The following is a 12,725-nucleotide window of genomic DNA, read 5'->3' as shown; positions in this document are numbered from 1 at the left end:
GATACAAAGCCCATCGAGACGACTGTTGTTGTGAATTTGGGCTATACAAATAAAATTTAATTTAAATTAATTTAATTGAAAATTAAAAAGTGGCTTATAAATTTTGAAAAGAAAGTTTGTATTTCACTAAAGCCATTTAAAACCCCACAGTTTTTCTTTTTGGTTATTGAAAAAGTAACAATGAAACTTCAGAAACTTTTACATTTCATCCACCAATCTTTTATTGGCCTGACATCGTGTTTTTATTAGAAAATTAGCAGCTGATACACAGAAAACCATACATGATGTATATATAAAAACAAAAATACTCAAATAACATAAAATGATTTAGTTTCCATTTATAAGATTAATTAATGAATCTGCAAAGCAGCAATTAATTTAAAGGGCGTCACAGACACCAATGCACTATTCAAAACAGAACCAACATTATGATTATAAGAATGAAAGAAAACCCTAAATGATGTGATCAAAGTGTGTTTATAACATTTTATACAAATGAGTCACAACAGATATGAAAATTAAAAACAAAAAGTTTACTGAAACACTTTTCTTCTTGAATCCATAAACACAGATTTTCTCTGTACCCGCAGAAAGAATCTTAGATCCATAAACAAACAAAGCACTTCCAGCAGCAGATGCCGTTTCTTCAGCATCTTCTCCTCGTGTTCTGCAGGAATCTGTCCTGACTTTGGGGACAACCCAACCTGACCTGCGACTGTTTGTCCAAGATGTCTGCATGATACATTTGAGCCCCACTCCTGCATCGGAGCTCTTTTTTTTTTTTTGTTCCTCACAGGGCTGTCAGGAAACTGTCAGACCTGGAAGCTCTGGTGTGAGTTTGTTTTACGTCGATACAAGGCAACAAAGACTGCAATAATGACTGCAAAGACAGCAGCGAGTGAGATGGGAATCACTTTTTCCCTCACTGATGGTGCGGTAGTTGATGCACTTGTTTGACGGACAGGTTCCACAATGTATGGGTCGGAGGTTCTGATTGTCGGCTTAACTTGAACTACAACAAAAAAACAAATATTTTTAATTAAAATTATCTGACAAAATGATTCTAACTCACACTAAATCAAATTGAAATCAACTCACCAGGTTTGATCTTCAGGCTGATACTGACAGAATCCATGCCACAATCAGTATCAATGATAACGCTGATGATCTTCTCCCCAGTGACATTAAACATTTGTAGTGAGGCAGAGGTATTGTCAAAGTAAGAAGTGTTCTTATTACAAACGCTCCCGGCTGTGTCTTTCCACTCAATTGAATAGATTTCACAGTAATTAGCTTGTTTCCATTCAATGTCACAACTAAGAGTCAGATCCTCTCCATATGTAACTTCCACTGTTCGGGTACAGTTTAGTGACACAACTGTGTGATAAAACAGAAAGAAACAATGTGGTCAGTTCATGTTTTCTTTGCTAAATATTTTTCACACTTACTCAGAGTATTTTCTTAAATGTGGTCATTTATTTCACATCTTAGAGGTGAGTTTGGGATTTAACACACCATCATCTGCTGAGAGTCCACGCAGAAGCACAAACATCAGCGTCAAATGTCTGAAGAGGAAGGACATCCTGAAGGTTCAGCTGGAATTCAAACAAAAAGGAAATGTTAGTGTCTGCAGGTTCATGTCTCAGCCTAGTTTCACAAAACTCTCATCTCATTTAGCATCAAACCATCAATAAACAAATGAGTGAATAAAAGCCGAGTTAAAAACATTTTTCTCTTTTTAACATAGTCAAATGTTGCAATCATGATAAGTAGACGTGTCACAGCAGGCTGTCAAACCAGAGTGAAGCTGTGAAAAACACCTGCAGGTTTACGCTTCTGCAACAAATACAGTCTAAAGAAAACCCCAAAATCTTCAAAATCCTGAAACAAACATTAGATTTTCCAGCTTTGGTTTTCAAACTCAACCCTGAAATCCACTTCATATATTTATAATGTTAGAAAAAAAGACTCCATAAAGGCTTTAGTTCAAAAACTATTTAGAGCTAGTTTTGATTATAAATAAAAACTTTGAGTCAAATTGAAAATTAAGAAACATCTTTTTGCAAAGTTTACTCACATGATGGAGAAGTTGTGTCTCAGTAGGTCAGGAAATGATTGTTAGAAATAAAACAGCAGGATGTGCTGATATGCGTAAAAAATGGGGTGGAGTCTAATGATGATGGAATCTTTCAGAGCAGAAAGTGAAAGTTGTTAGAAACCTGTGGGAGAAGCTGTTCTGCGGGAAAAGGCGCACGGACAAAAGCCGGCATTTGTTCACCCCCTGAATAAGGTTGAATTTTTTATTGATTGAAGTGGACTTAATTGAAGAAGAAAGTTCATGTTTAACAATAATTGAATGCAGAACTTTTAATCATTAAACAGTTAATCAGGTCACATAAAAGATTCCTTGAAGTCTTAAATTATGAACAAACAAAGAAAAAGCCTCTTAAGACAAAAAGAAAACAATTTTTAACCATGACTAAACTCTGATCAACAGATGTTCTTGTAACCTTCATCAGGGATTAAATGAAGAATGGAAACCTCTGCAGTCTGCTTTTACTTTGGCGGTTTATGGAAAGTATTTGCGGCTCAACAGCATTGTGCAACTTTAACGTCTTTGGATGATTTTCAAGATCAGGAAAAATAATAGAAATAAGATTAACTTTTCAGGTAACTGCAAAACAGGACTCACTATTTTGTCAAAATCTGTCAAAGTTGAACTATTTTTGGAGAAAAATCCTGTCAAACTATAACTGGATTTTAATTGCTGCTGGATCTGAGAGCAGACTTTGATACCATAAACTCCACGCTGGTTGACCGGAACAGTTTCTGTGGTTTTTTGGGTTGATCGGGTCGGTGGAGGGTCATGGAGAGCAGTGGCCACATCTCAAGGGGTGTCTTGCAGTCCCTGTGAGGAACGTACCATTGTTGTGAATTATTCGCAATGATATTAAAAGTTTCCTACACACTTATGACGTTTCGTACGGCGTCCTTATGCAACATTCTAGTCGTGAGTAAAGTGTGAGTACTGGCTCCTTACTGACCGCACACAACTACGTAAGCACCAGTAGGACGTCCACACAAACTGCACTCTGATTGTCTAGTTTCCTCATTTGTAACAGTCAGGCTGCAGAGTCCCTGCATAGTCTGCAGGATTTGAGATTCATACAACAGACCAGGGTCTCACCTACCTCCCTCTTATTTACCCTTATGTGTGGTTTAAGTGTTCACTGTTGTCTGCAGCATGCAAGTAGAAACTTCTGCAAGAACATTTTGTTGTACAGGCTCACACACCGCTCGACGAACATGACATTTCGTGCAGGTTACCTGTGTGCCCCATACAGGTTTGACCATTTTTCGCCCACAGCCTGTTTCCACCCAATTTTATGTATCAAGGTGATTTATACCTATGCACAAATACAGCACATTTACATAGTCCTAGTCCTTCATAGTCCAATCCAACCACATACAGCCACAAAGAGACTACAGGTAGAATTTAGATTAAAATTATACAATGAAAAAAGGGCATCCCAGAATAACCATGGAAAGAAAAGAAGCTGTTTGTGAGATTCCAAGATGTGAAAACACGCACACAAACAATTTAACAGGGTAAACCAGTGAATCCTACAGTGGAAAATTGAGCCTGCTTGGACTTGTTGTTCCTAAAATATCTGTGTGGGCGTGTTGGAAAGTGAAATCCCTTAAAGATGTAGACAGAGGCATCAACAAACTCCCACTCCTATTATGATTTGCTGCATTTATTGGCTTTTATTCTAACTATTGTCTCATTCTGGGTTTCTGTGCAGACAGCCGTGACTGCCCAACAGGATCCACAGATGAGTGGGCAGTCACAGCTGCCTGCACAGAAACCCAAGATGACAAAAATTAAAATAAACCAATAAATGCAGCAAATCATGACAGGAGTGGGAGTTTGTTGATGCCTCTTCATGCCACTATCAACACCTTTAGGGGATTTTGATTTTCCAACACGCCCACACAGATATTTCAGGAACAACGAGCCCGATCAGGCTCCATTTTCCACTGTGGACCGGTTTTCCCTGTTAAATTGTTTGTGTGCGTGCTATCACATCTTGGAATCTCACAAAAATCTTTTTTTCTGTGGATGCCCTCAGTTATTCTGGGATGCCCTCTTTTTATTGAATTAATTTAATCTTAATTCCACCTGCAGTCTCTTTGAAAATAAAAAAAAAATGGTGTGGCAGACTTATTTCAACCTCCATTGACCGACACGTTCCACAACCACTAGCAGCCTGCCACCACTTTGCTGATTAGCCACAATGTATTTAAGAAACACTGTCGCTTTGTCAAGTCTATTTTATTGTACCTATGTTCCTTAAAGTTATGTGTTGATTAATTCTTGGGACCCCTTATGGTTTTTCCCTTTATTTGGGTTCTCACCTGTGTACCTGTACCTGACACCTCTACTATTAAACATGGCAACACCAAAAAAAGGAGCCTGAAGGTGTTTAGGTCTTGATAACCGCCTTGGTTTGTCACTTCATCCTTTGATGTCGCAATGTGTGGATTTTCTCCTGAAATATTTTTAAATAAACGTATTTTATTTTTTAAATGAAAATGTCTAGTATATAAAAGAAATGGTTAAAAAAAATAGTTGTGAACATTTGTAAGAACTTTGGACGGATAAAAGTTGAAAAAATGAAAGAAATAACTAAATTTCACTCAAGGAAAGGGAAGGGAAAAGGAAAAGGGAAGGGAAAGGGAAAGGGCCTGAATGACTTTTTCTTTGTATATGCTGCTTTGCAGATATTTAAACTGTTTCAAACTATACGTATGTCAACCAGTGCTGTATGCGATGGAGATGTCAATTTCCATGCAGGAACCTCCCAAATGGATAAATAAAGTTGTCTATCTATCTATCTATCTGCTCTGTTACACTTTACGTCTTTATCAAGAAAAAAACTTTGTGAAAAAAACATTTTCATGACAGATTGTGAGTTTTATTAATAAAATAGCCACAACCTGATCGTCCGTATTCTATAAATTTGCTTCTTCCTGCTCCTCTACAAGCAATAAATCCAGCTCTACTTGACTTTAGTTAATAATCGCTATATTAATGAATCAAATAGGACTTAAGAGGGTCTTTGTTTTTGTTTGATTGTATTAATCAATTAATTTCATTATTTCTGTAAGGATTTGATAAATCTGTGATTTTTCTTGTATTGTCTACAATTATTACTTGAAATAAACCAAATCAATCAATCATTTGTTCTGGAACAAGCTGCAGTTTATTGATCAAATGGAATCAAAAAGAAAATTTAACAGAAAAGTTCTTGCATTTGAACATTTATTACTATGTTTTATGTCTAACCTTGTTAGTTTATTCAAAGTTCAACAACTCTTGTTTTTAGTTTAAACCCTAGAATAAAACTTTTCCAGCAAATTTTCCTTTATAATCAAAATTTCCTCACATTTATAATAATTTTATTGTTTTTTTTCATTCTCTTGGTTATTGGTGCAGGATTGTGACCTTTTAGCATTACCAGTTTAGTATTGTTTCCTCTATTTTTACTTTTTTCCATCGTCCACTTGTCGTTTGAAACTGTTTAGTCAGCAGCTGTCAGGACCTGCATAAAATGTGTTCAGCCGGTTCCACTGAAGTCTCAACAGTCAAAACAGGAAGTTTTTTCTGTCTTCATTTCAATTGTTTCTAGATGAGTAAAGAACAAACCCTTTTCAGATATAAAGTCGTAAGTTGATTAGAAAACAAACAAAAATGAGATGATAGAAGATGATGCCATGTTTTCACAGTGTAAATACTCCAAATCATAAATAGAATTTTTTAGTAGAGTTGCATGCAGTACAGTAAGAGTTGTTATTTTAATATAATGATTACCAAATAAGCCAAGGAGAAATTATTGCTTGAAAAGGAGTGGGAAGATGAATATGTGTGTAATCCCATAATTATATCATTAATATCTTTTATTTATTAGTGGTAAATTAAATATTTTGTGACCACAGAGAACTTTTTAAATTTCTTAATACATGTGATAATGACAAAAAAATAAAAGAAGAGAACTTTTTATTGATTGCTGATTTAATTTTCATCAATATGACTTATGAGTCTAACAGTTTTTAGATATTGATAAACATTAAAATAAGATACCTGACATTTGAAATCAGGAAATGTTTTGAACCCCGTTTGATCCTGAAATGTTCATCAATCGAAAATAAAAATAAAATTTTTTGTGCTTTTAAATATTTATGAAGAATTGAATTCTACTCTCATATTGATCCAGCTTCACTCAGTTAAAAATGAAAGTTTGATCTTTGCGTGCATAAAGAAAGTAAATTCTGTGAGCAGTTGGATCAAAGGATTAAATCAGCTGGTTTGTGATCACATTTCCACACCTTCCAGCGCAGCTTCTGGCGCCTGAAAGCCGCTGTCGCCTCAACAAAAAGGTTCTATGCTCTGGAAAAAAAAAACTTTCCATCTGGCAGCAGCCCCCACATTTAAACTGAAACATTTATCTGCCTGAGGTTGTTTACTGACAAAGAACTATGTCCTATCAAATCAGGATCTTGAGATAACAATGCATAAAGCCTGTGAGTGGATGAACAGGTTTTGATTATTGTGCAAGGATGTGATAGTAAGCAGCAGAACAAAACAAAGTCATTTACTCTAAAAGGATCTCTTTCTTTGGTCAGGGCGGCCCAACCCTGGCCCTGGACATCAACACCTTGCCCTTTTTCCAGCTCCCCGGCACTCCTGGCTGCTGAATCCAGAGTGTTCAGTCGACCAGAGCGAGGAGCGGGATGAGCCGGCTAACTGAATCAGAGCAGAAAGGTCTGCCTTAGGCCATGTTTCCATTCACAACATCTATGTCAAAGGGAACCTCGGGATTCCCAAGAGTCATTTTCTCACACATTTATTTCTCCACATAAAGTGGAACACATAAACTGATCTGCTATCAGTCTGTGGTCGCCAGCGCTCTAACCTACGCTGTGGTGTGCTGGGGGGGGACACCTCAAAGACAGACTTCTCCAGGCTGGAGAAGCTGATCAGGCGGGCTGGTTCTGTGGTTGGCACAAGGCTGGACCCTCTGGCTACTGTAGCAGAGAGAAGGACACTGAAAAAACTAACGTGTATCCTGGACAATGCCACCCACCCTCTGCACACGACCATCAGTAGCCAGAGAAGCACCTTCAGCAAATGGCTGCTCCTCCCAAGGTGCAGGACTAATAGACTGAGAAACTCCTTTGTCCCCCGTGCCATCAAACTCTTTAACCACCACTTAGGAGGGGGGAGGGCGACAGAAAAGGAAAGGGAAAGGGCCTGAATGACTTTTTTTTGTATATGCTGTTTTGCAGATATTTAAACTTTTTCTTACTGTTCTAATTTTTCTAGTTACTGTGCTGCTTTTTCCTATAATATATGTCAACCAGTGCTGTATGCGATGGAGATCAAATGGATAAATCTCTGTCTGTCTATCTATCTATCTATCTATCTATCTATCTATCTATCTATCTATCTATCTATCTATCTATCTATCTATCTATCTATCTATCTATCTATCTATCTATCTATCTATCTATCTATCTATCTATCTATCTATCTATCTATCTATCTATCTATCTATCTATCTATCTATCTATCTATCTATCTATCTAAATGACTTTTTTTTGTTTACATTATTTTACTTTGTTGTTTAAATTTAGTATTGAAGCAAAAATCTCTCCAGACCAAAGTCAACATGAAATTAGCTAAATGTTTGGTAGAATCTGCACGTGAATCACATTTCTACGGAAAAGAGACATTAGAGGGACCATTGAGTGTATGTTAGAACTGGACTGAGTGACTCCTCCCCCCTGGCGTTCCCAACATGGCAGCTTCTGTACCGCAAAAAGCTGAATAGACTTCATTTGGTTGGAACCGGAGTCAAACCATTTTCTATGGATGACGTCACAACTCAGTCCAGTCGACAGATACAGTCAATGGGTCAGACGTGTGACGGAGACTCCATGATGGATGGAACCGGCTCAGTGAAAGGTCTGTGATCATTACAATTGATGGTAATGCATGAATCAAGAATGATATGTCATCACACAGAGGTTTACTTTAATATTTTAGTTCAGAGGTCATCTAATTATTTAATTGGTAAAGGTAGTTTTCTTGTATTGCACTTCCTACCTTCCTCGAAGGCCCAAAGTTCTTTACAGTCACAATTCCATTCACACGCTGGTGGCGGTTCCTCTGGCGTCAACCTTCCACCAGAGGCAAGGTGGGGTTCAGTGTCTAACCCAAGGACACTTCACATGGGCAGGCAAGGCGGGAATCAAACCTTCAATATTCGGATCAGAAGTGGACCGCCCTACCACTGCACCACATCAGCGCCATGTCATGGACCAATATGGCAACAATGGAAATGTTTATTTGCATTAAAGTGGAATCTACCACCTCTTTTGCGCATGGAACAGACCGGCGGGGGGAGTGTTATGATATGGCTTTGATCTGGCTGTAAACTGGTGGTTATTGTATCAGATCAGCCATCCCATGCACGAGTGAAAACAGCTGTTTGCTGCTAAAATGTTTTGTCTAAAGAGGCTTTGTGGGAAAAGTACAATCTGTGATTGCATCTGTCAATCAAAAAGACGAGATTCCATCAACTGCCCAACAGGCTTAGTGACAAAGCAGGATCTACCACTGAATGCTTTGACTATTAATATAAAAGCAGAATTTCCCTCACAGCTAAGCCACACCTCTCCGGAATCGTGATATTTGTAGTAAAACGGGGTCTGAGCAGCACAGAAGACACACTTATGAAAACAGCCTGGCTTCATGTGCTGTGCAGCAGCGTTCACAGAAACACCAGAAATCCTCACTTTGACCTTCAGGCGATGTTATGCAATGCTGTCAGTAAACCTAAAAGAATTAATTTACCAACTGTACTGCACACATCAGCCATTTGACACGGGTTCAAGAAGGTTCTTGTAGCATGTGGTGTTCACACTGGACTGTTGCTACCTGATACCAGCATGTACCTACAGAAGGAGGAGGCTTGACACCAAATGTCAAAGTGGAGCAAATCTGGTGAATCTTGCTCCAGGTCTTTTCTTTCACAGCTCTGTTCTGATAAATAAAAGACTTTGTGTCATTGGATTCCAGCCGGGCACAAACTGCAGTTATTCATTTCTCCTCCATGATCGATTTTCAAACAGTTGACACTTCCAGGAATGCAAAAGGACACCAGTCATACGTCACTACCAAGTCCCTGATTGGTCAAAGTTCAGCCTGGTTTAACTTTCAACGTGTGTTCAATGGCTGTTTTGTATGTAGAGACTGAAAATGGACTTAAAAATGTGTGTAGCGATGCGTGAACATGAGAGTTTTGAACGATAAAGCCTGAAACGCGCATTTCAGTGCATTTAAATAGATTTTCATTGGAAGTGGATGCTTGAATCTACAGAGCAGCATCATACACACCTCTACTCCCCTTAAGATGCAGCCACTCCTGTATGACTCATCACAGACCCGGACAACCTAAAAAACACCGTATGGGACAATCCCCCATAGAGCTGCTCTTGGTCTGTAAGTAGCTTCATCCTGCAGAAACCCACCAAACTATCCTTAGTCTTTTGACAGATCACCCATTTGAACAATTTGACTGCAGACGTCAGAAAAAGATCATTTTACTTTCATTTCCTGAATTTTTCATGCAGTCCAGATGGATTTAAATGAAAATGTTTTCAGTCAGTTTGTTTAAATTGAACATTGTTTCCTTACAAATAGCTGATTCAAACACACAAACAGCTGATTCAGATAATGTCAGAAACAGATTATTCACAGCTCTCAGGACCAACTGAGGTCATGCAGATGAGAAAAAAAACACGCAAACAAAACCAAACCTCAGACACTTTTATTTCCTCTTCTCATGTCTTCTTCTCAGTTTCTGAGGATGATGTCATGTCTACAGATGATTCTGCTTCTCAGGTTTCAGCTCCTCAATAGATATCAGAGCCAGAATATTTGCAGGTCAAGCATGGAAACCATCAAACATTTTATATTCTTAAGACATTCATCGAGCTCACAGAAAGTGAGGAAGTTACCTGGAAACATATAAAAAGGTACAAGTTTTTGTGAAACAAGTCTGATGGAGGTAAGACGACCAGTTTGGCTGGTCACCCAAGAAGTGGGGGTCCACAAGGAGTGTTGTAAACATGGCCTGACCAGGCTAACCAACAGTTGGAATTTTGGCGAGACCCAGCGCTCAAGGGCAAGGACCAGAACCGACACCACAGGGACACAGACACCCCTAGGCTCAGATGTGATGTGATCCCCAGCTCATGGTCTTGCCACAGAACTCAGGGGTCCCTCTCCCTGCATGGAGAAAGGGCTGCCGGGCACAGGAAGCCAGCACCCAAGGGACACGGCCGTCGCTGCCGAGGACCTGGCAGAGATGGGGTAGGGTACAGAAGATCAGAGGTCCTCATTCCTTGTGCGATTAATGTGCATTTCTGAGTGTGTGTGTATAGGTGTGTGTTGGAGTGTGGATTGTTGTGGAGTAAAGGGTGTGGGCACTAAAGGGTGCATTTAAAATTGGCGGGTAGGGCACTGAGAGGACATCTACTGCTTGCTGGCAGTGATGTCCAAGCACCCCCCCCTCCCCGACCAAGGGTCCAAAGTGCAATTAAAATGGAGAGGCGAGAGGCCGTTTCCATACGGTAACCATGGAAGGGAGACCATTGCCAAGTGGCTCCTCCTCCCAGGTATCCCCCCCCCCATTACCCTGATAAATGATTATATGAGGAAGTGGGTAAGTCAGAGACAGCTGGTAGACTGGCCCCGGTTGGTGAAACAACCTTCTCCCAGCATCGGGCCCAGATCTCCAAGATGTTTCTATATCCCAAAATCACAACAACAGTCGTCTCAATGGCCTTAATACAGGTAATTGTAAAGTAAACATAAAATCATGAGGATGATTAATACGTAGAATTCTATACGATAATTCTAAACTGAGCTAACTAAACAGACTAAACTAAACTAAACTGAGCATCCCTGCCCTTAGACCCTCCTTCATGGTACGAAGAAACTTCTAAAAACTGGATTCCGGAATAAGTAAGAAATCTCATGGGTGTCCACATCATGGAGGGATCCTCCCCCAGGACGGACAAGCGATGTACCAGAACTCTTATAGATGAATTAACTTATCTAACCCTACAACTACATGTTTAAATAGTCCAACAGACGGGCTTCATCTAGATGGAGTTGGGGGACTGCTGGGGGCGCGATAAAAGCCAGAGGCAAGGTTAAAAAGCAAGTGTATGAGCAGAAGTAGAAACAAGCCAGAGATGAGGTATACAGTCAGGTACAGGGGACATAGATGAGCCAGGGGTGAGGACGACAGCCGAATGCGGGTGCACGGACGAGCCAACTGGAATCTAGAATCACTCCCGCTCCCCCTGTTAACAGTAAGTTAAATATTATCTGATTACTTGTCTGGCAATAATCCTGTCCAAAGAGGAATGTTTGAAGCCTAACTTTGAATGTAGAAACTCTGTTGGCCTCTCTTCCATGAGCTGGGGGTTTATTCCATAAGACTGGGGCTTGGTGGCTAAAAGCTCTACCTCAAACTGTGCTCTTGCAAATTCTAGGAACCACAAGCAGTCCTGCATTTAGTGAGTGAAGTGTTCTGTTTGGTTGGTAAGGCACTATGAGGTCTTTGATATAGGATGGGGCCATACCATGTAAGGCCTTATAGGTTAACAGGAGGATCTTGAACTTGATTCTAAAATCAAATGGGAGCCAGTGAAGTGAGTTCCGCTGCACCAGTTATGATAGTTTGGGGGGAAAATAAATACCTAGATATTTGATATTGTCTGATTTGACTGGTATTGAGAGTCTTTGCTCTGCATTACTGTTCAGTGATAATAAAACTGATTTATTCCAATTAATTGAGTAGTCAGAGATGGAGGAGAAATCATTGATAATTATTGATGTTTCATTTACAGAGTGTAATTTACTTAAAAACAGTAATATGTCATCTGCATAGAGACTAATTTTATGATGGCTGTGTTTGGTTTTAATTCTTTTAATGCTCTCATTCTGTCTTATTGCTGTGGCTAGAAGCTCAATAAATATATCAAAAAGAGAGAGAGAGAGTGGGCAACCCTGTCTGGTTCCTCTTGCAAGGAAAAACCTGTCAGAAGTCTGTTCGTTAGTTCTGACTGATGCATTTGGGTTGTGATAGTGAGATGGGAATCACTTTCCCCCTCACTAGTGGCGCAGTACTTGATGCAGTTGTTTGATGTTTTTTTTGGGGGCTCTGATTGTCGGCTCAACTCCAAATTCTACCAAAAAACAAAACGTTTTACTGAAATGATCTTACATGAGGATTCTAACTCACACTAAATTAAATTGAAATCAACTCACCAGGTTTAAGCTTCAGGCTGATACTGACAGAATCCATGCCACAATTAGCATTAATTCTAACGCTGATGTTCTTCTCCTCGATGACATTAAACATTTGTAGTGAGGCAGAGGTATTGTCAAAGTAACATCTGTTCTTCTCACAGATGTTCTCTGTTGTGTGGATCCACTTAACTGAATAGTTTTCATACTGGCAATCAGCATGTCTCCATTCAATGTCACAACTAAGAGTCAGATCCTCTCCATATGTAACTTCCACTGTTCAGTTGCAGTTTAGTGACACACCTGTGTGATAAAATATAAAGAAAAGATGTGGTCA

The 12,725-nt window shown here is 39.4% G+C and overlaps 1 long non-coding RNA gene across 1 annotated transcript; it reads right to left on the bottom strand.

Moving 5' to 3' along the window:
• Nucleotides 1-769: 769 nt before the first annotated feature.
• On the bottom strand, nucleotides 770-2,191 carry LOC110013830 (uncharacterized). Its single transcript, XR_002288974.3, has 4 exons — nucleotides 2,078-2,191; nucleotides 1,516-1,595; nucleotides 1,099-1,377; nucleotides 770-1,012 (listed from the first exon to the last, which is right to left on the bottom strand). It is a non-coding gene; the product is annotated as an uncharacterized LOC110013830 (long non-coding RNA).
• Between the last annotated feature and the right edge of the window lie 10,534 nt (nucleotides 2,192-12,725).

Source organism: Oryzias latipes, chromosome 19, assembly GCF_053564925.1.
Source record: "Oryzias latipes strain Hd-rR chromosome 19, Olatipes_Hd-rR_3.1".
Lineage (NCBI taxonomy): Eukaryota > Metazoa > Chordata > Actinopteri > Beloniformes > Adrianichthyidae > Oryzias > Oryzias latipes.
Note: the sequence above shows the minus strand (reverse complement) of the source record. Positions and strands in the feature narration are given on the sequence as shown.